This window comes from Hemicordylus capensis, chromosome 6 (genome assembly GCF_027244095.1).
Source record: "Hemicordylus capensis ecotype Gifberg chromosome 6, rHemCap1.1.pri, whole genome shotgun sequence".
Taxonomy (NCBI): domain Eukaryota; kingdom Metazoa; phylum Chordata; class Lepidosauria; order Squamata; family Cordylidae; genus Hemicordylus; species Hemicordylus capensis.
Window position 1 is genome coordinate 94,917,503 of NC_069662.1, and position 27,847 is coordinate 94,945,349.

Sequence of the window (27,847 nt, forward strand, 5' to 3'; positions counted from 1 at the left end):
GCAGGCAGGACATGTGCCCTAGGTGCCACTGAGGTGGGGGTGCCATGCCAGTTCCTGCCACACCCACCCCATTGCTCACCTGCCCAGCCCCAGGGCTCCTCAGCCACTTGCCTCCAGCTCTGGCTGATCCGTGAGGCCTAGGATCAGCAAGGTCTGCAAACTGCAGAGCTCTTCTCTCCCCGCCTCTCAGCTGATCAGCGGGTGGGTGGGGCTTCCAGAGAGGCCTTGGAGTAGGCCTCCCTGAAGCCTGTACTCGGCAGGCCAAGCAAGCCAGGAAGGAGGAAGCAGGCAGAGTTCTCTGCAGCAGTAGCAACAGCAGCAGACCCCCTGGCCAGACCATCCAGCACAGCTTTTGCCAGGTAGGCTGTGAATTCCTTTTTGTGGTGACCCCCCCCCCCCATATAGGGATCTGCTTGCCATAGGGCTTTGATATGGGGGGTGGGGCGAGACTGAGAAGTCTCTGAATATTTAATTTAAAACAGACTGAAAAATGTGCTGGCTTTAAAAATAAAAACGATCTAAAAAGGCCTATAAGTGGCTTGTTTCAGGGCAGAAAATTACAAAAACTTCTGGAACAAGTATATTTTATTTATTTTCATTCATTCATTCATAAATGCACTTATGTTCAAGTTGATTTGCAACCCAGAAGGTCTGAGTGAGAACTGTGAAGCATGTGTTGTGCTTTTATTTTATTTTATTTTATTTTATTTTTCTTGTGTGTGAACTGCTCCCCAATAACTTGCAGAGACTTCAGGGTAAATCTGGCCAACATGTGAATGCAGCACCTCTATTCCAGAGGAGATGTGTATTAAAGGGCTTTAAAAGCATCGTGTAAAAAACCTCCTGGAATCAAACTTTACTGAATTTGTTCAGAATTCTGAGAAAACAAACATAGGCTCACCCTGCATGGTTGAAAGTCTCCTTTGCTAATCTGCAGCGAGGGGACCATTTTAATAATTAGCGTTGCTAGTGTGTTCTAGGCATTAAAAGTAGCACAAATATATAGTACTCAATGTATATCACTATATACTGTGAAGTGTGCATGTGTGTATTCAGTGAAATGTATTTCCAGGCAGCATACTTATTTTGAAAGATCAGACTTAAATCCTTGGGGGCCTGGGGTGTGTGGAGGCCCTGGACTTTGAGGGGCTGGGGCCCATTTTAAAACCTCATCTTGGCCCATTCCAACCTTGCTATGCTCCTGGCGGTCACTACACATGGGTTTCTGCACAACACCTGCACAGAAGAAACTCCCATGTAGAAAATGTGTCTCTTGTAAATTGACCCTGAATTTTCCATCCATGACTGGGATATCTGAGAGTTAGAGTCAATAATAAAAGAACAGCACACTGCTTGTCCAGGAAGGGGCAAATTACAATGATTTCTTAGTCTGGCAGGGGCTGGTTTTGGCCCTGGCAGAACTTGGCTGTCTGCTCCTGTTGCAAATGCCTCTGTCTAGTGTGGCAAACTAATGTATCCTCCTCCCTCTTGGTGTCAAAGTAAGCACTAGTGTGGTGAATGCACATATACCCCATCATGAGCCAACAGTCATCATAAGACAAAGGCTGGCAGGAATCATTCACTGGTTTATAGACACACACATACACACCCCAACACCTTCTTCTTCCCCTATTTTGCTAGTGGCTATTTGGGCAGGTGATCCTCTAGGAGAAAGTCATGTTTTTTAAAAAGAATGAGATGAGACAGAGAAAATGACACTTGGAATCCTCGCATAACTCCTGACTGTTGTTCTAAGTCTTTTACAGAGATGGCTCATGTTTTCAGGTTTTGATCAACAACCATGTCTAGATGGTACAGTGTTCCTTTTAACAGGGATTTCCAGATATTGTTGACTACAAGTCCCATCATTCCTGTTTGGACAGGGACGCAATTTCAGTGCTTGCCCTAGGCGCTATTTTCCCTAGTTACGCCTCTGACCCTCAAGCCCTTTCGTTGCCTCCTTCTCTCAGGGCTGGCTAAGGGAGCATCTGTCTGCTGCTTCTGGTGCACATCCTATGACATCATCAGTCTGGGATCTTGGGAGGTATGTGCATGGCCAGGCACAACCAGCTCCCAAGGTGAGTCTTGTGAGTCTCCTGGTGGCTCCTGACAGGGGGATACAATGTTTTTCTACTCAGTGGACCATGTAATATGCAGGTTCTCTCTCCTAGGGCTGCCAGATGGAAAAGGGGAACAGTGTTCTGTACCTTTAATAGATGCACAAAAGTGGGAATTTCAGCATGTGCAGCTTTTCTTCGCAATGAATGACAAGCTGCATCTACTGACATTTCCCCTTCTATGCATCTCTTAAAGATACAGGAGACCTGTTCTCCTTCCCATCTGGCAGCCCTGCTCTCTCCATACACCCTGCCCATCATAATGATGACCATATCTATGAATAATATGAATGAACTTATAAAGCATTTTTCTTCTGCTTGAGCAGTCATCTGCTGTGTATAGGCATATGAAATTTGGGAGGTCGAATTTCCAGTTCAGTGGACAGGGCTAATAATCATACAGGGGTCCCAGAACTTAACATTAGCCCTTGTTTAAAACAGACTTTGCCTAGTAAAGGTAAAGTTGTGTTGTCGAGTCAGTGTTGACTCATGGCGACCACAGGGCCATGTTGTTTGCTTTGGTAGACTACAGGAGTGGTTTACGATTGCCATCTCCTGCGCAGTATGCAATGATGCCTTTCAGCATCTTGGTGGCTTAATCTAAGTAACATCCCACCAGAGCAAAGGTGGACATTGAACATGGCAACCAGCTCTAAACATTGTGTTTATTCCATGTATTTCTAACAAACGAATGGATTACAGGGCCCCAAAGCCCAGCACATTTGTGGCTTCATCCCAGAGGCCTTGAAATTCACACAGTGCTACTGCAAAGATAGAAAACAATCTTATATAACTGGTCTTCAAAACCCAAACCAGGCATTTAGGATGAGAGAGAGGCAGCTTGACTGCTGTCTTCATTTCTTCTGCTGATATTGCTGCTCAGCAGCTTTCATGAAGGAATAATGTTTTTCAGATTCCCCATAGGCTGAAAAATAAGCCAGGTGGTGTCATGATAAAGTATCAGTGCTTCCCCTGAAAATATCCATCTGATGACAGGATTCTAAACTCAGCTTTCTGATTAAACAAACACACAACAAACTGTTACTGTAAATGTCCTGAACTGAGAAGATAACAGTATGAAAATATAATACTGAAGGCTTCCGTTAATACTAGAGGTTAGATTCTTACTAGGAAGGAAGGCTCTTTCTAAACCTGTTGAAACCATAATCTACCAGTACTAGGAGTATATAAACAGGAAGTCTGGGCCATTTACCGACATTCCATGATTTACTGATGTGGATAATGTTGCCAAATCATTGCAATGACTTTGGTGTGAGTTGCAGACCAGTCTCAGACTGTCTGAATATACTCCATCATTACTTGCTTTCTTGATAATCAGTAGTCCCCCTACCCCCACCCCATCACACACACACATCATTTGGTGGACCTGTTCTTCATCCTTCTGGAGTCCTCTTCTCCAGAAATATATTATTAATGGTGCAGATATTAGAAAGCCTTGGCATTTCACAACTGTTTTCTCAAACATGCTTAGACAATGTCTCCTGAGCATGCAAATAGCAACAAATAGGATTGCCAACTGTGCTCCTGTCAGGTAATTAGTACAATGTCTGAAAAAACAGAAAGCTCCAGATTCTTCCAGGCTAGGCTGCTGACCCAACAAATTCTGCTGGGTTCCACCCAGAAGTACAGATCCCCCAATAGTATTTGAGAAGTCCTCCCCCCACACTGCTTTTATTTTCCCCCAAAGACATCTTTTCTTACCTCAAAAGTGTCTTTCCTCCCCCCGCCCGCAATAAATTTTAAGTGAGGAGTTGATCCTCAAGCTTTCTCTGCATTTCATGCACACTCTTAACATTTACTACACCATGTAGGTTCTACACACCATTAGGTGCATGAGTGAGTCTTGGCTTATGCATTCTCCTACATGGAACATAGCCTGCATGTGTATTTCGTATCTGAATAATCACCACTTGTGATCTGTCCACCACACATAAAAGACAGATAGTGCAAGTAAGGTCTACCTTCATTTGAATATGCATATGTAAGCCTCAGTTCACACTGAACATTCTATGTGCAGTAGAGGAGACATGAACCTGTGGCTGTCTTTTGCATCCTACCACATGTAGAATCCATTAGATTACAGTGTGAACCAGCCCATAGCATAAATACAAACAGCAACAGAACAGAACACTAAAGACGTAATGCAACAAACAATTCCCAGTAGATTTTTATTTTTATTAAGCTTCAGTACTTCAGCTATTTGGCCTTGCAGAGAATGTATTTATGAAATGACATTAGCTAGTAGCTGTAAATAGATAGATTACAACATCATGTTACCTTTTCTTGCTGAATGCTTTTCATGCACAAGGAACCATAAAATTCCTTTCATTTTAGCACTCATTATGACTACTTGGATCCACATAACTCTCTTTTTCAAGCTGTTGAGAGGAAGCACTTTCCTTTGGCATGGCTGATGCTCTTTCTTCCCAATAACTTTGTCTCTAAGACTTGTTTATTATATTGATACTTTTCTTGCTATTTCCCTTTGGAGCACACCTGTAAGTTCAGTTGCTGACGATCAATTGAAGCAAGCAGGGAATTTTCTTGTGAGATCAGTAGAGGTTGGCTTTGCCTATAATTCATTAACTTTCAAAGATCTCTGTTCTTTTTTCTGAGTAAAAACTAATCAACGTGAAATCACCGAGCTCCTCACTTGATGGTCAGATAGTGAATCATTTGAGTAATGTGGTCCCAACTGTTGTTTTCTCTAAGTTATATGCAATCATTAACTTATTTGTTGTGAACTGCTCTGAGACCTTGGGTTGGGGCGGTATAAAAATGCAATCAATCAATCAATCAATCAATCAATAAACAAATAAATAAGAGCATCCCTCAAGACAAGGAGCTTTTTGGCAAAGCCTCTACTTTACATACACTGGGACCCAGGTTCAATCCCTAGCATTTCCCATCATGGTTTCTCAGGTAGTGGAGCTAGAAAAAGAGGTCTGCCTTGGTCTTCAGAGAGTTGTTGCCAGACTCAGTAGATAAGGGGCTTGTTCACACAGCCAAACGGTGGGTGTGGGGAGTGGGGAGCAGAAGGGAATCCTTCCTTCCTGCTCTCAGATAACCAGAGCCTGCTCATGGCTCTGCCAATCATGCATCCACATGTATTGCATGAATGATCCCCATAACTGAGTTTGGGAGTGGGGAAAACCAAGCTGAGTCCTCCAGTATCCCACAATGCACTGTGCTAGCATTAGAGCACAGATAATTGAGCATTAGAGCATAGATAAGGCCCACAGTACAACAACAGTGCTTCTCTCGCTAGCCTTTGGGAGTCTCCAAACTTTATGCTGAACAAGGCCAACAGCTGCCTGGGAACAGTTTAAACAACAGTCACACAAACAAACCAGAACAGGAGATAGGATGGGCTCCGTTTTCTTTCTACCTGACTTTTAGCCTGGGTAGTGGATTTGGCCTACCCAGGCTTTGAGCTGCTGGGTCAGGAGGACTCGCAATGCCCCAGACAACCAGAGATTACTGGGTTAACCCTCTCTTACCCAGAAATCTCTGATCATGAGAACAACCTTAATAATAGACTAGTTGCAATGGCAGCTCAAGGCCTCTGTGTACCTGAGTGCCAAATGCTGCCCCCTTGTGTGTGCCTTCTCCCCCCTTTAAAAAGCAGGGAACAGAAGGGCATCTTGCCACCTCACTGGTGCCTTAATATTCTGCTGCATGAGGTGACCTCCCCACCTCGTCTCACAGAAGGGCCTCCCCTCTCTAGACGGATCAGTTCTCTTATTCTAGCTAGGTATATGTAGATCTGAATGCTTACATATTATTATTATTTATTCATTTGATTTCTATACCAAAAATGGCTCAGGGCGGTTTACACAGAGAAATAATAGGATGGATCCCTGTCCCCAAAGGGCTCACGATGTAAAATAAACATAAGATAGACACCAGCAACAGTCACTGGAGGTACCGTGCTGGGGTTGGATAGGGCCAGTTACTCTCCCCTTGCTAAATAAAGAGAATCACCATGTTAAAAGGTGCCTCTTTGCCAAGTTAGCAGGGGGCTCCCTACCAGCCACTGTCAAGCCAACATGCAGTCGGAAGGCTTACATTCCTCTTAGCAAAGCATTGACTGAGGTATGGTGCTCAAAACTGCTCCACTTGTGACAGCCATTTTATTCCTTATACTGAGGTGAGGATGGCTTAATTTGGAGATGTTATCAGGGATGTTAATGGTGTGGAACTGCTATGACACCTCCAAAGCGCTAAAAGTGATTTGCAGGACTGGCTAACAAAAGCTGTCATTCTTATTTTTATATCTCCTTAGCATACACACACACACACACACAGAGAAAGAGAGATTGTCCTCATGTTTTTCTATTTTCTAAAATATTGATTTCCCCCCCCTTCATGCATTTGTTCACTGACACTTATATTACCACAGACGATCTTGCTTAACTGCAAAGCTGATGTGGTGCAAAAGTTGCACCTTGTCAAGACACATAAGCTTTACTTTATTCATTGACATCAAAGTCAGAACATTGGGGACTGTGCTTGTTTCAGTTATTGCACAGACAACAAGAACTGTTAAAGCTGAAGTTCTGCTCTCAGGGCCAAAATTCACCTTACATGCCACTGAATTCACTGTACCCCAATAGCCTTTTTATGCTTTCTAAGTTGCTTTGGGAAGGTGTGACTGACAGCAAGAAGGAGGGAGAGGGTATGTAACCCTTTCCCCACCTGTGATCACTCTGCTCCAACACACACACACACACACACACACACACACACACACACACACACACACACACACAGAGGTATTCCTCCAAGGGGGAGTTAAGATGGTAGTTTGCATGCATTTTAAACTGCATGGATGCAGAAGCTGGAGGGGTGATGTTAATAGTAACAGTGAAAGAGGCAGATGGGAAAGTGTTAAGAATCCTCTCCCTCCTGCTGCTTCTCAGCAATCACATGTACTCTACAGGTTACACAAAATAATGTATAAATTACTTTCTTTCAATTCAGTCAAAAAGATGCATGATACCTTTTTTATTGTTACAGTATCTTATATATCCCTTCTGATACTGAGCTAATGTAAGAGAGAACAACAAATACACCCCATATATCCATGCATGTATTGATGAAGAAAGTAAGCTGTGAAATGTCTCTCTGCTCAGACCTTCTGTGACATCATAACACATCCATCACTTGCCAGTGGACAACACTCAGTGATTTTGAGCTATGAACATGATAATATTTAATGGTAAATATTCTCTTTGATATCTCTATAATATGGGACTATTTTGTTGCATGCCTAATGTGTCTCAGTAGACAACCAAAGGTCTGACTCGGTATCAGGCAGCTTCCTATGTTCTTAAGGGGACTTGGAGACTCAAAGGGCTGAGATATGTGACAGGGCCTTCAGTCCAAATTTGTACTAGCACGGAAATGATCCAGTTTGTTTCTCAGTCTGGGATATATCTGGGTTTATTCCAAACCAATCTCATGTGAACTAGTGAGAGCTCACCAATCACTAAGGAACCTTGCATACCATTCTTCTAAGAATGCAAAGACATCCAATAGAACAGGGGTGGGGAACTGTGACCCTCCAGCTGTTTTTGAACTACAACTCCCATCATCAATTATTGTGACTGGAGATGGTGGGAGTTGTAGTTCAAGAACAGCAGGAGGGCCAAGGTTCCCCACCCCTGCAATAGAATGAAAATGGGGGCCGGAAGTAGTGCAACATTTTCAACCTTTCTTGAAAATCACATGGAGGCTCTCCACACGAGCAGGCCTAACCTGCAGATGAGTAGGGAGCTGTCCCTGGGAGGCCGGATTGGTCACCCACATGATTACTGGCTCCATCACAGAGCTGTTAGGGGTGTTGGGGGGCCACCTGTCCCCCAGAAGTCCCAGGATGCCCTCAGAAGGCTTGTTGGAGCCTCCTGGTTGGGGAACTCCTTGTGAGTCGGTGCAGCACAGAGCCGCACTGTGGCATCTCATGATCAGAAGAATGGAGTTAACGGAGTGAGCGCTCCGCTAACCTCATTTAAAGGGAGGGGTATTTTAGAAGGTCTGCTGCTGGGAGCTGCACAGGTCTGGTTGTAGCACACAACTGTGCGGAACCGGGCTGGCCTCCCTTAGCCCGGTTCCGCGCAGTGGTGAGAATAGCCTCATGGTTTCCTTAACAAGATCAAACAGGTCTTGAAAATCCAGATAAAGTGTAAGAAAATCAGATTAGAAATTGCTGGCTAACATCCTGAGCAACAGAAGCACATGTGCATTCCTGAGTAAAGCAGCCTTGGTGCTCATGCGCAGGGATGAATGTCCAAATTTTGCCAATCTCCCCTTACCTCTGTAACCACTGCAAATATGTCTGTGAGGGTCATGCTTTACTCTGGAATGCAGCAAATGCACACATATTTCCTTTGCTGCACTCATGCTTTAAGTTGGCATTAAGCCAACACTGGAATTAGTTTCTCCTTCAAAGAATAAAGCACTTCTGAATTTTAAATTTGAACATCAGCTCTTAGCAAAATATTGTACAAAGGTTCCATATCATGGACCTGATAATGCACATTTCTTTTCTCTTACATTGTGAGTGCATATCATGATCTCTTATCCTTATTCTTCTGTATGCTGGACAATCTCTTCTGAAATTATATCTTTTATGTGTCACTATAATCTAGTCATCCCTCTGTTGTCAACACATTTTTATGTCTCCCATGGTGTCCAGACAAATAATGTTACACTGTTGGTAACTTTAATTGCATACTATATTGGAATTAGCTGCACTAGAGCAATTATATGATCATTATATGCATCGTACTCCAAAGACTAAGGATTTAATGAGTTTGGAAATGCAACACAGAACTGCACAAGTTTATTCACCAGATTTAAGGATGTGTTGTTTTGTGGTCTGACAGTCTGCAATATAACTTCATGGTTTTACTGAATCATCATATAATCCACTTCCATATATTCTTAAGTTGCAACTGAATGTTAGATCTTCCTGTTAGGATAAAATAGCTGAGGAATTTGAAGAGAAGATATACGGGTTTTGAAAGACTAATATTTCAGGCAGTGGTTGTTTTTGATTCCTAGTCTCCCTTCACACTGTAGCCCTGCAGTTTAATGAGGCCATCAGAATATTATACATATTAGTCCACACACAGTTTATATTTGGGTCATTTTGGATGATCCTCTGATTGACCCTTTGTATTTGCACAAGAGAAGCATGTGGGGCATACATGTCTCTCTGCCTCTTAGTGTGCTGGTGCCTAATTGTCCAGGGAGTGGTTCATTCCACATGTGGCTAAAACCCTACGATAAAGTATCTACATTTCAACTGCTCAGTGATGAACCCAGCAAGGTTGCTAGGCCTCCTGATGACATCATCAGAAGTGTATGAGGCCCTAGAAGCCTTTTCGCTTCTGGGCCTCTGCTTGAATAGATTGGGTTCTCCCATCACCTCTAAAAAGTCAAGGACATGGGTCAGTAGGGATGGTTCCAATCTATGCTAGAAGAGGATAGCAAGCTCCAGGGCCTCTAGGGTCTGTCAGGCTCCTGATGACATGGAGTAATATAAAGGTAATTCTGGAGCTTTTTCAGATTCCTTTCAGAGCCTGACATCCAGACTATTGGTGTCGAAGCCCAGTGTGTAAAGTACCTCCACAACTCTTAGCAGAGTCACACTGCATATGTGGGGGCAATTTTCATGGATACTCCTTCCCTCCGGAAGCACTCTCTGACACACATACTTCTGGAAGCACTCTCTAAGACCCTTAAGTAGGTCCCTGAGGGTCACACAGCTCTGCACCTTCTGAACCATAAGTGAAGATGTCATCTAGAGTCTGCTGTTGCCGTGCCCACCTGTTCCCATTGCCAAGATTGAATCTTGGCTGTATCACTGTTTCTAGTAATGAGGAAGCCTCTGCCTGAATGGATTCCTTTGTTTCAAGGAAATGGGTCATTCTGGCTATGCTTTTCTGAAGTGCCCTCAGGTCATTAGTGTGATCATAGGGAATGTCACTCTGATATAGTCACTGCTATTAAGTCACTGCTCTACACACCTGTAGAGCTCAGTCTTCAGGATTAACCCCCCCCCCCGCCGCCGCTTAGAGTTAATAATTTGTACAGCATTGCCCAGAACAGTTCCATGTTGTGCTGTTCCCAAGGATTGAGGTTTCCCACCTCTCACTAACCTGACCATCCACCCCATTGAAAGCCCAAAGAGAGTGTGCATTCTGTGGACAAGTCCTAGAGAATGTCAAGTCTGAGCATCTCTGTGCTGAAATAATTATTTTTGGACTCAACAATTTCTTGCAAGCTGCAAACCTAGCTGCCTGGAGATCCCCTGCCAAGTGGACCTCCCTTAGGCAAAGCTGAAAGATAGGTAGCTATAGAACTGTTCTCTCTCCACTTTCCCATTCTCTCTTGCTCACTCCCATTTCCTAGTGTCTGCAACTCTGTCCCCTCCCTCTGTGCTAACCTGTAAATGTGTATTGGGGGGCCACTCTATGCTATTCTCAGAACATTAACCCCTCTAAGGGAAGATCTAGCTGAGGCACTAACCATTGCCTTTACTGTAAATCTGTGCTCTTCAATAAAACCTAACCTCGCTTTCAAGAAATGTCTCTGTACTTCATGATGCTCTTCTGAGTGTTATAACATGGGTGTTTCCTATCCATAGCTAGCTTTCCCAATACCTCAATGAACAATTTGATTTGCCCTAAGTTGAGTTAAATTCCCCACATTAAGCCAAAACAAGTCACGAAGGGTGGTAACTACAACATTTAGAGAGTGTTGTAGCAAAGTGAATACAGGTGAAGCTGGTCTTCCACGGTCCCAGCACCCATGGATTTGCATATCTGTGGTCAGGCCATGTGCACCTGACCATGGTATATGTGGTAAAACAAAGGGTTAATATCCATGTATCCGCAGTTCCTAGGTGGCTGGAAATAACCTCCAGGGTCATTTTCAGCCACCATTTTGCTTAAAGGAGCCATTTTGTGGCTGTTTTTTTAAAAAAATCTTTCTGGTGGAAAATCCCCCAAATTGGAGGGGGGGGTTGGGGGGGCATTGCTGGTTAGATGCTGTCCAGCTGCAGAGCATGGTATGCCACTTTATTGCTCTTATTTCCACCAGTTTTTGCTGTTTTTCACCATTTTTCACCTCCAGGAACCTAAGCCCCCAATTCCCATTCACTCAATAGAATTCTCCTCACGATCAAATTAGAAGGGCTCCAGCTCCATCTGCAGGGAGAGTGGGTTTGCCCGACAGTCTTTGCAGATGAGCAACCAACCACACTCACCTTGTCCGGGGGTGGGTGGGCAGATTGCCTGTCCAGACAAGCGGCCGCTTGGCTGTGGTGCTCCCTTGCCTCACTTGACAGCTGCAGGGATCGGGTGCCAGGAAGCGCTACTGCACAGTGTCCCACCCCCTGGAGCCCCAGTAATGCATTGTGCGAGTGCACGGTGCATTTCTGGGATCCCCTTTCCCCCCTCTGCCCCTCCCTGAGTGTGTCCACTGCAGCTGCAAGCAGCCATGGCAGACACACAATCCAGTAACCCATTTTTGGGCCTGCTTGCGCCCCAAACTTGAGTTCAGCCGCGGGTTCCATAAGCTGCGCACAAGCAGCAAAAACCAGGCTGGGCTCCCTTAGCTCAGTGTACGCTGCTCATGGGAATAGCTTCAATGACTCGTTATCTGCAGTTTCGTCATCCATAGAAATTGGTGGGAATGGAACTCCCTGTAGATAACGAGGTCCCCCTGTAATATATCAATTAGTGGAGAACGTGTGTGCAGCTATAAAACTGGCAACAGGGTAAAGGTAAAGTGTGCCCTCGAGTCGATTTCAACTCCTGGCGCCCACAGAGTCCTGTGGTTTTCTTTGATAGAATACAGGACAGGTTTACCATTGCCTCCTCTTGTGTAGTATGAGATGATGCCTTTAAGCATCTTCCTATATTGCTGCTGCCTGATATAGTAGCAGCGGGGATTTGAACCGGTAACCTTTTGCTTGTTAGTCAAGAATTTCCCCGCAGTCCTAAATCTGTTAACATTGCTGCCTTCACATAAAGTTCAGAACAGGACAGAATAAAGTGGAATGTGCCAAATCCAGTGGGTGGATTCAGCTCCTGTCCAGAACTGCCCAGTTCTGCACAGATTTCAGTCCCTCATCCTGTCTGCCAACCCCTGTTCTATTTATACACACCTAATTCTCTCTTGTGTCCTCGTCTTGCTTTGTTCCAAAAAGATGGAACAAAAAGATGTCACCAGATTTTCAAAAAAACAAATGAACAAAAGCAACACAAACAAAAGAGCTGGAAGGAAGCAGATAAATGCAACCGTTCCATATGTGAATAATATATTCCAGTCTCAGAAGGCTCAGTTTTCTTGTCATGGAAGTTCAGCGACTCGAAGGGCCGGCTTCCACATACCTGTTTTTCCCTATGCAGCTGAAAATGGCAATATCAAGTCCAGCCTCCCCGAAGTGTTAATCAGCAACTGTATTACCAAAGGATATAGCCATAATATTTCCCTTCTTTGCTTATCACCAAATTAAAATTACCTTAGCCACCTAATGTGTTTATCGAAGCAAAGGGTGGGAATAGCAGTACTGCTTAGAATTGCAATTGCTTTTTCTTATAAAAAGCTGCAGAATAATTACAAGCTAAATACTCAGGACATTTTTAGAAGATGATGGCAGGGCAAGTTATGAGTGTAATGTACTATATAATGCAACAAAGTGTAATGTACTATATAATGACTGAAAGATCAATTTTCTCTGAAACTGAAACTATAAATAAATGTTACAAAAACACCATAGTGACTCTCTTGAATCAAATAAGAAAGCTTGAAAGAGCTTGTAATACAAACTTTGTTTTGATATGCCCTCTGGCTTTGGACCCAAGCAAGCAATTCTCTGAATAGCATGCTTGGAATACTCCATCCAGGAAGCACAACATTTTCTTCTGAAAAGTTCAACAGAGAGAAATGTAAAAAATTTAAAAAATTAGCATCCTCAGAGTTTCTATATCATCTTGTACATCCAAATTAGGGCCAAGTGATAACATTACAGAAATCGAATTAATAATAATAACAACTATCAAAACAGTCACATTTTGCAAGGAGGTGATATTGAACAATGGCTAACAACTGGGAAAACTCATCTCATCATGAATGACCCAGCAAAAGGTGCAGTTCCAAGTAATTAAAGACCGATAACCTGTCTGCCAACCATGTTCAAATTATTAACTGGAATAATAGCAGATGAAGTGATGCAACACTTATTAACTAACAAACAGCTTCCAGTTGAACAGAAAGGAAATTGCCCGAACACCAGAGGCACAAAAGACCAGCTGCTGATTGACAAAATGATTTTACAAAGTTGCAAGAGAAGAAAAACCAATCTAACTGTTGCATGGATTGACTACAAGAAAGCCTTCGATTCATTGCCTAACACATGGATACTAAAATGTTTAGAAACAACTGGTGTCAGCAAAAACATTCAGATATTTATTTAAAAAGCAATGAGCATGTGGAGTACACAGTTAACAATCAATGGCGAGACAATTGGACAGGTTAGCATTAGAAGAGGCATTTTCAAGGGGACTCACTATCCCCTCTGTTGTTTGTAATCACCATGACCCCACTTTCACAAATACTAAACAAAACAGGCCTCGGATACCAAACATCTAAAACATCCAGTAAAATCAACCATCTGCTGTACATCGATGATCTGAAGTTGTATGGAAAGTCCCAGTCAGAAATCGAATCACTGCTAAACACTGTCCGTATATTCAGTAGCGATATAGCAATGGAGTTTGGACTAGACAAGTGTGCTGCATTAATAATGAACAGAGGGAAAATAACAAAAACAGAAGAAATAGAACTGCCCAATAGAAGCAAGATCAAGAACCTGGAAGAGAAAGAACCTTACAAATACTTGGGCATTCTCCAGACTGATAACATCACACACAATGAAGTTAAAAGAACAATGAGAAGTGAATACATCAGGAGAGTTAGAAAAATCCTCAAGTCCAAACTCAATGGTGGGAACACCATACAAGCCATAAACACCTGGGCTATACCTGTTATCAGATACACTGCAGGAATAGTAGACTGGACCCAGGCAGAGCTAGAGACGCTAGATCGTAAGACCAGGAAAATCATGACCATCAATCATGCTCTGCACCCCTGCAGTGATGTCGATAGGCTATACCTCCCTCGCAGCTCAGGTGGAAGAGGAATGCTGCAAGTCCATCAAACAGTAGAGGAGGAGAAAAGAGGCCTTGAAGAATATATCAAGGACAGTGCAGAAGATGCACTTCAAATGGTCAGTAATGCGAAACTATTCAACACCAATGAAACAAAGCAGGCCTACAAGAAAGAACAAGTCAAGAACCGAGCAGAAAAATGGAAAAAGAAGCCACTGCATGGTCAATATTTGCACAATATAAGTGGAAAATCAGACATCACCAAGACCTGGCAATGGCTTAAGAATGGCAACTTGAAGAAAGAAACAGAGGGTTTAATACTGGCTACACAAGAACAGGCACTAAGAACAAATGCAGTAAGAGCAAAAGTCGAAAACTCAAACAGCAAGTGCCGCCTTTGTAAAGAAGCAGATGAAACCGTGGACCACCTAATCAGCTGTTGTAAAAAAGATTGCACAGACTGACTACAAACAAAGGCATGACAAAGTAGCAGGGATGACACACTGGAACATCTGCAAAAAATACAAGCTACCTGTAGCCAAAGATTGGTGGGACCATAAAATTGAAAAAGTTGAAGAAAATGAAGATGTAAAAATATTATGGGACTTCCGACTACAAACAGACAAACATCTGCCACACAATACACCAGATATAACTGTAGTCGAGAAGAAAGAAAAACAAGTCAAAATAATCGACATAGCAATACCAGGGGATAGCAGAATAGAAGAAAAAGAAATAGAAAAAAATCACCAAATACAAAGATCTACAAATTGAAATTGAATGGCTGTGGCAGAAAAAGACTCAAATAATCCCAGTGGTAATTGGCACTCTGGGTGCAATTCCAAAAGACCTTGAAGAGCACCTCAACACCATAGGGGTCACAGAAATCACCATCAGCCAGTTACAAAAAGCAGCTTTACTGGGAACAGCCTATATTCTGCGACGATATCTATAACAATTGACAATAAAATTCTGGCATCCCAGGTCCTTGGGAAGGACTCGATGTCTGGATAAAACAAACCAGTCAATAACACCTGTCTGACTGTGTAAACAAGAAATAATTTTATAATAAAAGCACAACATTCTGAGTGGGTTGGGGGTGGGAGGCACTGTTTTACAGTGGTTCCGCACCTACCTCTCAGACGGATTCCAGATGGTGTCGATTGGAGATTGTTGCTCTTCAAAATCTGAGCTTAGGTATGGTGTTCCTCAAGGCTCCATACTCTCTCCAATGCTTTTTAACATCTACATGAAACCGCTGGGAGAGATCATCAGGGGATTTGGAGCTGGGTGTTACCAGTATGCTGATGACAACCAGATCTACTTCTCCATGTCAACTTCTTCAGGAGTTGGCATCTCCTCCCTAAATGCCTGCCTGGAAGCAGTAATGGGCTGGATGAGGGAGAATAAACTGAAGCTGAATCCAGATAATACGGAGGTACTTATTGTGCGGGGTCGGAACTCTAGAGACGATTTTGATCTACCTGTTCTAGATGGGGTCACACTTCCCCAAAAGGAACAGGTTCGCAGTCTGGGAGTACTTCTGGATCAACGTCTCTCCTTGGTTTCTCAGGTTGAGGCGGTGGCCAGGGGTGCTTTCTATCAGCTTTGGCTAATACGCCAGCTGCGCCCGTTTCTCGAGATCAGTGACCTCAAAACAGTGGTACATTTGTTGGTAACCTCCAGACTGGACTTCTGTAATGCGCTCTACGTGGGGCTGCCTTTGTACGTAGTCCGGAAACTTCAGTTGGTTCAGAATGCGGCAGCCAGGTTGGTCTCTGGGTCATCTCGGAGAGACCACATTACTTCTTTGTTGATGGTGTTACACTGGCTGCCAATAGGTTTCCGGGCAAAATACAAAGTGCTCGTTATAACTTATAAAGCCCTAAACGGCTTAGGCCCTAGGTATTTAAGAGAGCGTCTTCTTCGCTATGAGCCTCACCGGCCGTTGAGGTCACTTGAGGAGGTCCATCTCCAGTTGCCACCAACTCGTTTGGTGGCTACACAGAGATGGGCCTTCTCGGCTGCTGCCCCGATATTGTGGAATGCGCTCCCTGCTGAGATACGATCCTCCCCATCTCTGGCAATTTTCAGAAAACACCTGAAAACACATCTCTTCAACCAGGCTTTCTCAGCTTTTTAATACTTGTTTTTAAATTGTTCTGATTATTTAATTGTTGTTTTATGATATTTTTAATGGTTAATCATTGTTTTATGCTTTATAATTTTTGTTTTAATTATTAACTGATTTTAATGGTGTTTTAATGTAAACCGCCCTTAGCCTTTTGGAAGGGTGGTATAAAAGTTTTAATAATAAATAATAAATAATAAAAATTTATTTCCATTTTTGTATAGGAAAGCATCACCTGTCTTCCTGATTTTTAAGAATATCCCTTGAAAATTAACCGTTGCTAGAGCAATTAGGGTAGTTTTATTTATTGCTAGATTTCTATACCGCCTTTCATTAAAACAATCTCAAGGCAGATAGAGTTAGGGTTCACATGATCAACATTAGGAAGCCTCTTATACTATTTTGAGAGTGCTACACACTCCTGATTTTTGATCATGTTGCAGGTGGTATAACCTGCCAGCTTTACTGGCATCTTTGGGGCCACCACAGCAACATGTGGGGCCAACACCAGGCTGCTAAGCTTGAGCCCCAGGGCAGAGTGGCAGTCATGCTCCCTGGCTGGCCAAGAGAGCTGGAAAGAGGGAGAGAGGCATCGGGTTGGGAGACTCCTGAGCCAGAGGGGAGAAGAGGAGGGGCATTGTGCTGACGTCAACGATGCGCCTCATTTGGGAGGGGGCCATCAGAGGGAGGGGCTGGGAGAGGATGAGAAAGAGCACAGCAGAGACCAATCACCACAGGGGCCCTAATAAAGCGGGCTAGGGGGCTTGGTGGGAGGTGTCTGGACTTCTGCTGCCTACACAGAGGCTTATGAGGAGGGCCTGGGCCAGTAATGAGGCAGACATGGAGGCTTCCAGAGAGGGGCTGTAGCAAAGAGCCTGGACACCAAAGAGGAGGACTTGGGTGCTGAACAACCCCCTCCTCTTGGTACTTCTGAGGCCCATACCCCAAAGCCCTGTCAGGTAGATGGGCAAGACAGGCTTGTTCAGACACATGTGTCAGTTAAAAACAAGGTTGGCGGTGGGGAACTGGATCATGAGCTATGTTTCAGCTGGGTAGGATGAGCACAGCTTCAGGATGAGGTAGGAAGAAAAAACATCCTACCCAGCTGAAGCCTGGCTCACAACCAAACTCCGTGTCTCCAACCTTGTTGAACTGATACGTGATAGAAAATTTCAAACACAGTTTCAAAGATTTTTGAACCGACACATGATAAAAAATCAGAAGCCACAGAACTACCAAGAGAGCAGTTCACACAACTGGCATTAGGACAGGAGACTTCTCTTATCCTAATGCCAATTGTGTGAACTGCTCTCTTGGGTGGGGTGTGTGTGTGTGAACACAACCCTGTGACCTCTCTTGAAACTAAGGCCCTGCTCCAGGATTTTGCAAAAATGGTCTTCAGTGTCCACAGCCCACCTCAGGAAGCCCTATAGCAGGCACTATTGTGTCACAGAGGTTCTGGCAACTACTAAGGCAGCAGTGCCAATAAATACTGGTGCAGAGCCATCATTGCTGTGCTTAGATTCCAGTGTCATTTCAAAAGAAGAGGTTATGCTCTTGTGATAGTACATTGGCCCTGTCAATACATTGTTCATACAATACATGGATGTATCGCCAATACATCAACTGTTTCCTTAGGAGCAGCTTCGCAGACTTGAAGCTGTGAAGTCCTTGAGCAAACCTAAAGGGACATACTTAAAGACATTCTGCAGGTTTGACTGAAAGACCTGGGCAATCCCCATGTGAGATCTGCATGTCTCTTTAGGGTCAAGCTCAGGACTGCATGGCTTCAGCTGAAAGTTAATGACAATCTTCAAAGAGATATTAAAAACCAGTGAGAGATCTTTCACAGTTGGACATGAAAGCAACAACTCTCATCTATTCTCTATACCCAACATCTGGTGTTGTGGGTGGGTGGGTGGGAGGATATACTACCTCTATAAGGGAATCTCTATGTAGACATTATGCTTATTGGCTTTTGATAGACCAGTTCTCTCTGAATTGATCTAGTGCCCATTTTGAAAACTATCTAAGGAAGCAATAAATCATATGGTAGTGAATTTCATAGTTAACTATACTTTGGTTGAAATAGTGCTTGACTTTTCTGAATCTACTGCTTATCAATTTTGTTGAATGACCTGAAATTCTAAGACAGAAAAATCTCTCTTCTCCCACACAATTAATCATTTTATAAACTTATACCGTGTACCCTCCTGGTTATCTTTTTTTCTAAACAAAGAATTCTCAGCAGTTTTGTGCCAAAGGTGCTTCAACCTTCTGATCATTTTAGTTACTGTTTTCTGTCCCCTTTCCAGTGCCATGATCATCACCTTTTTGAGATGTGGTGCCCAGAACTCTCTACACATTTCTCCAAAGTCTTTGTTTCATTGATGTATTTATTCAAAAAAACTTATGACTTGCTGTTCCACATTTAAGAGGTGAAAATATATAACCATAATCACATGTTCAAATACAGTCTAACAGAACAAAATAAAAGAAACACATAATCTAACAGAGCAGCATAAAAACAAAAGCACTGCAGCAGACTAAAAGGATGCTGTCAATTTCATTTTCCTAATAATTCCCAACATTTACTTTGCCTTTTTCACTGTGCTTCATACTGAGCTGATCTTTCCATTGAGCTATCCATCATGACTCCAAGATCCTTTTCCTGGTTAGTCACAGCCAATTCAGATCCCATCACTGTACACATGATGTTAAAGTCTTTCTTTCCCCTAATGTGCATCACTTTGCACTTTACATACAAATTACCAGCAGCTTTGAGACCTCACAGCAGTTCCTCTCTAGCTGGCCCCATGCCTAGAACAGGTCACATTTCAGAAAATATTATCCTGGAGTTCCTCTTCTTCACATCTTACCAAGAAATTAGCTACCTAATATTCTCTCTCCCAGGTATCACAACTATATGTCCAAAGTGTAACATGACTACTGACTATACCTCCACATTCCTTATCTAGACAGTGCATAATGTTTGCAGTGTTTGTATCAGGCAGATAAATCACTATGCAGTCAACACATCCATCATAAACCTGTGATCGTAATGACTGGCTCTTCCACTATGAGTACTGTGAGTGTGTGGAGGTTTTTTGTTTTGGGACCCACACCATTTATTTTTATTACTGAACATTTCGTTTGTGGTGTAATCATTCAGTTGTATTAACACTCATTTCAGGATTCATTCTTCAGTTTTGTTTTTGGTTTGGAAGTCCATTCTTTGTGTAACAACTGTATTGGTGTTACCACCTGTAGGGGCAGGGCTGGGCTCCTTGGCATAGCCATCTTATGGCAGGTGCCATGTTGAAAACCCATAAGAGCCCCTGGTGGCGCAGTGGTAAAACTGCCGCCCTGTAACCAGAAGGTTACAAGTTCAATCCTGACCAGGGGCTCAAGGTTGACTCAGCCTTCCATCCTTCCGAGGTCGGTAAAATGAGTACCCAGAATGTTGGGGGCAATATGCTAAATCATTGTAAACCGCTTAGAGAGCTCCGGCTATAGAGCGGTATATAAATGTAAGTGCTATTGCTATACTGCCCTGGAATGCAGTGTTGTCCAAGGATAATGAGGGTAACATAAAGGTGGGGCTATTCTCACGATCAACAAAAATCGGGCTAGGATTGCCCAGCCCGATTTTTGTTGACCGTGTAAACCACTGGGATCGCAGGTGAGCCCGGTGGTTTAAGAGCGGGTAACCCGCTCAAGTAGCCCTTCCTAAAGCCTGGGTTTGCGAAGCGAGCGCTCCGCAAACCCGGGCTTTCTGATTGTGAGTAGCTGCAGCACAGCTCCACGCCGTGGCTACTCACAAGGAGACCCCCAACTGGGAGGCTGAAAAGCAGTCTCCTGGCTTGGGGGTCTCTCCAGCATGTTCTGCCCACTCATGCAGGGCATGCTGGATCTTCTGGGGGCTGTGTGGCCCCCAAACTCCCCAGCCCTGGCCAGCTCTGTGACAGAGCCGGCAGTCGTGTGGGCACTGCTGCGGCTTCCTAGAGCAGACTGTCTGCTCGTCTGCGAGGAGAGAGGGTTAAGCCCACTCTCCCCGAAAACCCCCTAGAGGCTCTTCACACTAATCGTGTGAAGAGCCTCATTGTCTATTATTTCCCAGTATGATACACTCTTGTGCCAAGGTTCTTATTTTCCAAAATAGCTGAAAAGCTGTCTCCACAGGAGTGGAACATCTCTACATTTTCCCCAAAGGTCCCATTTGAGTGAAGATCTCTGCTGGGTTACCCGCTCTGCTAATCCCGCTCACCCCGCAGACAATCAGGGCAGGAGCCCTGGGTGGCTGGATCGGCCGCCCACACAATTGCCGCCCAGCTCCATGAAGGAGCCGGCAGGGGCTGGGGAGTTCGGGGGCTGTGCAGCCCCCGGAAGCACCAGTATGCCCTGCATGAGTGCAGTCTTTTCAGCCTCCTGCCGGGGGTCTACTTATGAGTAACCATGATGTGGAGTTGCACCACAGCTACTCATGATTAAAAATTGGGTTTAAGGGGCTCCACAAACTGGTTTAAGGGGCGGGCTACCTGCTCAAGAACCACCGGGCTCGCAGCCGAGCCTGGTGGTTCTCACGATTGTAGAAAATCGGGCTAGCGGAGGTTAGCCCCGTTTTCTACAACCATGTGAATAGCCCCTAAGTAAGTCTACAAGTCTTCTTTTTTGGATTGCACCTTTCAAGCCCTTCTTTGGCATTAATAAAAGCCTTATCTTAGGCCCTGGTACTACCTGGAGCACAGACCAACACAGTGTTGTTCTGAATCATTTAAGGTGTCTTTCCTTTCAACCATGTTTTGAAACTTACTCACTTATTCATATACTTCTGACAGGTATGAGGCTGCATGGGAGTAGATATCTGCCCCAAGTTTCCTTTTTTTATTATGTCCTTCTGACCATTCTTTTCCAATTAGGTTCCTATCTGGGAGAAGCCCTTGCTCCTAAAGCTACTTAACAATGATGCACATCACAAGTTGACTACAGTGATACTATAGTCATAGAGGCTATTTTCACGATCGGCTAAAATTGGGCTAGGGGAACCTAGCCCAATTTTAGCAGACCATGAGGAACACCAGGCTCACAGGTGAGCCCGGTTGCCTCCCAGCGGGTTACCCGCTTAGGAAGCCCTCCCCTTAGCCCAGGTTAGCGGAGCGAGAGCTCGGGAGTCTCCCAGGAGTATCCCGGCTCGGGGGTCTCTCCAGCAGGCTCTACGCACCTGTGCAGAGCATGCTAGAACACCCAGGGGGAGGGGGAGCAGCCACTGAACTCCCAAGCCCCCGCCAGCTCCATGACGGAGCCGGCAGTCATGTAGGCAGCCGATCTGGCTGCCCGGGGAGGGCAAATGATAGTCTGCGGGTAGAGCAGGCTTAGCCCACTCTCCCTGCAAACCCTCTGGAGGCAGGTCTCACTGATTATGAGACCCGCCTCAAAGTATTGCTTGACTATAGTGATAGTGATATGTAATTTATCCATTTATCATATTTATATACCACCCAAAACCTATGTCTCTGGGTGGTTTACAATAAAATATGAATTAAAACAAAATTAAAACATTGAAACAATGTTGAATTAACACAATGAGCCCTTCATCACAATCACATGAGAGGGCTTTGGGGCAGGCGGTGGGGAAGGCAGCAGAAGCCCACCTTCCCCGCAGATGATCTGACTGCTGGATCTGGGAGGGTCAGGACACATGATCCCACATGCCCATAGTCTCTGTTGCTTCCCCCTGTGTGGAGGTGCAGGGGTTGGGACCTCACTGGGAGTCCCCAGTGACTGGGGGAATCCCCATAATGCACCATGCACTCACGCAGAGCATTAGAGGTGTTCTGTCAGCCAAGGTGACGTGCTCTGGCTCCCAACCCTCTGCATGGCTAGGGAAAGCTGGTATCTGTGTGGGTGCGCAATCCACATACCCAGCATGGATGGGTCAATCATCTGCGAGGGAGGTATTTACAGTCTTCCTTCCCACGTACCTCAAGCCCTTTCTCACTTATAATGAGAAAGGGCTCACTGAGTGCAAGAGACTGAGGAACTCTGAACATCTGCTCAGCTACTTGACCTTGTTTGAGTCCATCTTTGTTTATTGCACTTTGTTTATTATGGCATTCATCCAGATATCAGCCATTCTGTTTTATTCTGCTGCATTATTTTAGTGGTATCATTTTCATAGTTTTATAGTTTGGCATACTTCTTTGCTTTATTATTGTGTAAGCCAGTTGGTTCACCAGTGAAAGATAGGATATAAGTATGTTCAACAAAATAAATAAAAATACCAAGGATCTCTGGAGCCCACTCCACCTGCTTCAGTGAGTTTGGAAAAGTGAAGTGGTCAGCAGAGGGAGCTTGCTCACAATGACATCATTAGGAGTGCAATGGGATTTAAAGGCCTTGTAGGCTGGGAATAGGACAGACTTTAAATAGGATTAATTTAGAACGTCCACCAGATTTCCTCTAAATTAAACTGATTTAAAGGGGCCATTCAAAATCAGATTGGAGGAGGGGTTCTGCTTATTATTAATGGAGACTTTTCACACTTTTGACTCACAATAATCACAGAGTAATCCAGTGATGAGATGTCAAGTGTGAAGCAGTTCTTCTGACACACCAGTAGCGAATGGATATAGTTCAATCAATGAAATATGCATACTGCAACAAAAGGAATCTCATCCTTCCCTAGTTAAGAATTGCAGCTCAGTTTTCTCTCTCTCTCTCTCTCTCTCTCTCTCTCTCTCTCTCTCTCACACACACACACACACACACACACACACACACACACACACACACTCTCTCCACAGATAATCTAAGGGGGCATGCTGATGCCCCTCTTTCCTCTTAATGTTTATCCTCACTGAACATCCTACCTACAACATGATTTCTACTTTCACTGCACGGAGCTTTCAAGAGTCCTCACAGAAGTGAGAAATGTTAAGTGGCTGAAAGGTTTTAAGGCATTTAGTGTTGAAAAGACAGATGCCTTGAAACCAAAACAATGACAATTCTACTTCCCTGTAGTTCAGTCACTGGGTTTGATTTCTTTTTAAAATTGTATATTTCCCCAGTGATAATTAAATGAGTGATTACAACATAGGAATCACTGGAATGGAAAAAAATAATGCAGCACTCTAAAACAAGACAACTCATTTAACGTTGAAACCATAATAAGCAGCCTAACTGACAGCAAATGAAGAGCCATGGTACTATGGCTTTATGAAGATTAAACTGAATTCCATATGCTACTGCACAAGAATCTGTATTGAAATCATTCCACCGTTCCTATCTGATATTTCTCCTTCAACTCCTCTTTCCAAGGCTAGCACAGTATAACATGCATTCCAGTTGTCCATTAACAACAGGCTCCTTACCGTTCCAAGAAGACAGCAACAGCCCCATTAAGAAAATGTTGTTGGTTTCCAAAAGTCAGTCCAGTGACCACTTCCCTTTCCCCGCTGACTGCCTTTCAGCAAGCACCATCAATAGCATGTGTTTCTTCATCAGCTGAGACAGCAATGTAAGACGTGGGACACTACAGCAAAATCGCAAAGGCCCTTCCCGATATAATAGTGAGAGCCTGTGCCAAAGTGGCAACATCAGGCCTTGCCAGATTCCAGGCGCTGTGTTGATCTAGCACCTGTTGTCAGTTGTACACATTTGACAATCAGCTGTTCAGCTAATATTAACCAATGAAATGTCTGGTTGAAAAAGTGGGGAAATCAGTGTCAGATGGCTGCACACAGAGAAGCATATAGAGATATGTACACAGATTTCCATTTATTTATGTGTTTCATTCATTCACTCACTCATTCATTCATTCAACCAACCAACCAACCAACCAACCAAGCACTCTTTTAATTTAAGAACGTCTAAGTGGCTTACAGAATAAAAATTACAATATGAAAATAAATAGGCAGAAATCTAAAAACACAGCAGCACCTTAAATAAGAATAATAGCAGAATTAAAAGTCTTTCAGAACAGACAAATTATATCCATGTTGTTTTGACTTGCAATAGTTGTATTATCAAGATACAAATGGTCTACATTTGCAATGACTGCCATCTGGCCAGGTTCAGAACCAGCTCACTATGTACAAGCCTTCTTGATGAGTGCTCAAAAAAAAAAAATTGTCCAGTTTTCTGGAAGTTCTCTATCTCCCAGAAATCTCTCTCATATTTTCAACTACACCTTGGAATTTTATCTTTTTCTCTCTTTTTTTGGCCAAAACATGGACATTAATCACAGCTCAAACAGAACTGTGAACCACCACCATCACCACACACAGATGGAAAAGGCTGGCAGATATTGTCACCAGAACTGCCCTGAGGTGCTGGCTAGACACCTTAACTAAGTTTGTAGCTTAGCTACAAAGTGGGAAATTAGCTTGATTTTAGGGAGAAATTTGGTTCCTGTATCAATCTGAGCAAATTTTGATGTATTGGAAAAATGAGGAGACAGGAATACAGTTCCAAGGCTTTATTAAGGATAAAGTGGAGATACAGAAGACAAAGGCTTGGTTGGGCAATGCAATCAACCTTGGCTGAGAATCTTACTGGAAATAATTGAGCTAAAGTCCTAATTAAGAGTGAATCAGGTTGGCTCAGGCTCTTAGGTCAGAGCGTGGCTTAGGCTTGCTATGAAAGGTGCTTGGAAAATGGGCAGGGAGGCAGAGGAGTGACGAGGAGACATAGAAGGGCAAGAGGTTAATTTACATAGCCTTTTCAGATAAGTTGGTTCATTGGTTGCACGTTGGTGGAGAAGCCTCCACACGGGTAACAGGCAGGAAGGCGGAGAAGAGGAGAGAGGAGTGAAGGGCTACAACTCACATGTGTGTGAGTAAGAAAGTGATCCAAACAGATTCTGGGGCCATGGGCTTTGGCCAGAGGTAGATATAACTCAAAACATGCCCTGAGGCATTTTCCAAGCCATTCTGCCTACCAGAGGGTGGCAGATTTGACGAAAGACAAAGAAGTTCATTGCCACTTGCACTTAATCCCTCTGAGTGTAGCTTGCCCAACAAAGGCAAGAGAAAACTATGCAAATGTGGTGTACATGGTGAATAGAGCTGTGCTTGGTTGACTATCTTAAGATCAGGATGTCTTAGGTGTAAAAAGATTACACATCTGTAGTTTTTATGAGCCTCTCCACTTGGTCCTTGCCAGCCAATTTGTTAATTCATGACAGGTTTGGGAAATCTGCCACTTACCTCAGTTACTCCTGAAGAGTGCTTTACTGTTATCTCTCTTGGATGAGGAGACTCCCCCCCCCCCCGCCGTCAGTGAGTTTACCTTTGAAGTAGGGTCTGAATAGCCTGGCATGCCTCATTATCAAAGAGGTTGGAGTCTCCTTTTCAGTCTTGTTAGCTGCTAGACCTGAAGACACACTGCCAGTGCAGCCTGTGCTTATCAACCCGTTTGGAGCCCAGTCCCTTGACTAGGCAGGGTAAAGTGGGTACCAAGATCATGAGCCCATGATCCAGTTTGATTGAGACACTGAAATGAAGAGGTGCTCTCTGGGCTACCCTGAAATATGGTTTACTGGCAACAATACACACTAGGACAAAGCTGAATCTGAAGGCTCTAGGGAACTATCCAGTTCCTGTACTCACCCAGGACACACGGCCTATTAGGTTCAAATTACCTATTGTGACATGTATGCTCAGCATTTCTGTGTTTGTGTGTTTTTAACTATAAATAGTAAGTGTGAGGAATGATCGAAGTTGGGCTCCGAAGAGGGGAGAAATGGCATTAAATTTTGCCACACCATGGTTCCAATGAAGATTGGGCTTCCACAGCTGTTATTTGCCCCAGGAAATAAGTTCCTATTGGTGCCAAACAGCACCTGTTGAGTGACAAAATCCAGATTTCCCCATGCAGCTGCTATTTTCATTTACAAAAACAAGCATGGAAACACAGAGAGGCTCTCCAGCATAGCAGTGTGAGGAGCCGAGGAGGGTTTGGTGGGGAGAGTGGGCTTGGCCTGCTCGCCTCGCACATGGCACTCCACCCTCCCTGGGCAGCCCTGGGCGAGCACACAGGGCATGCTGGAGGGACCTCTGCTTTTGAGCCTCCTGGTCGGGGGTCTACTCATGAGTTGCCACAGCACAGAGCCGCACCGCGGCAACACACGATTAGAAAAACTGAGTTTGCGGAGCACTTGCTCCGCAAACCCGGTTTAAGGGTAGGGCTACTTAAACGCATCACCCGCTTAAGAACCACCGGGCTCACAGCCAAGCTCAGTGGTTCTCCCATCGTGTGAATAGCCTCTGTGTCTCCTACAGGTTTTGAATAATGCTGCCATTTGGAGTTCTTAAATCTTTCTCTAAGCCCTACACATTTTGGCTCTGGATATGCTTCAAAAAGCTTGAAAGCAGATCAACAGGTTGTTAGGAAAATAAAACTCCCAACACTGGCAAGGGTAACTGGAAGAAATAAAGAATCCTTTTCATGTGCCGCATTTCTACTTTCAAGTCAAGTGTACTGATAGCCACTTGAAGAATAAGTTATATTTAAAGAGTTGCATCTATAAAATCAAATTATTTACAATGAATGTGTCAGGGAAGCCCTTTGCTCAGGTATGACAATGGATTTAGTTGCTGAGGTTACCTGTTTGCTATTTCATTGATACCGGCTTCATCATGCAGTTAGGTTACTTAATTTCAATTGACTGAAATGGGATTTAAACAGCCTAACTGTGTGGAGAACTGCAGCCTTGAGCACTGACATACATTTATGCCTAGCATATCAGGAGTGGGCCTGAGTGAATCTTGTCCAGAGACTAAAAAGTCCACTTCAGAGAACAGAAGGCAGTTACTAGCCCTTGAGCAGATAGAGAGCCAAGAAAGCATGGCTTCTCAAGAACCATTTGTGAGGGTCAGCATCTGGCAGGACATCCCCTTTGCTCCTTGGAATGTTGCCACCAATGAACTAGGTCTGCGTTTGCTCAGAGGCAGAGGAGTGGCCATTTAGTGGCTTGAGGCCGGCCTGCCATTCTCCAAACACTCTAGAGTCTTGCCAAGACTGAGGACGTTTCCTGCCATAATCAGTTCATTCTGAGCAAGGACAAAGTCCAAGGCCATTTAACATAGAGCTAGTAGTTGCTGTTACAAGTCATTTTAGATGCAAGAAACTCTAGGATTCTTACATCTAATAAAGCTGCTTTCTAACTTCTAATTTGAACCCAACACTTCCTTGGCACCCAGACCATGGCAAAATGGACATCTAACCTGTACCCAGCACAGAACCAGGAACCATTATTGTTTAATTAATGATCAGTGTGCACTAGGCTTAAATTTCAGTGCTACAGAGTATAGAAATCTTAGGCACAGTACACATGATGCCCTCACCTTTGGTTTTTTTGGGGGGTGTATTTTTTAAAGCAGGCTCATATTTGTTTT

The 27,847-nt window shown here is 44.0% G+C and overlaps 1 protein-coding gene across 1 annotated transcript in view; it reads right to left on the minus strand.

Moving 5' to 3' along the window:
• ARPP21 (cAMP regulated phosphoprotein 21) overlaps positions 1–23,955 on the minus strand; it is a 381,834-nt gene extending 357,879 nt beyond the window's left edge. The window contains exon 1 of the mRNA XM_053262075.1: positions 23,822–23,955. The gene's annotated coding sequence lies outside the window, so the exon portion shown is untranslated. The remainder of the gene's footprint in view (positions 1–23,821) is intronic.
• Between the last annotated feature and the right edge of the window lie 3,892 nt (positions 23,956–27,847).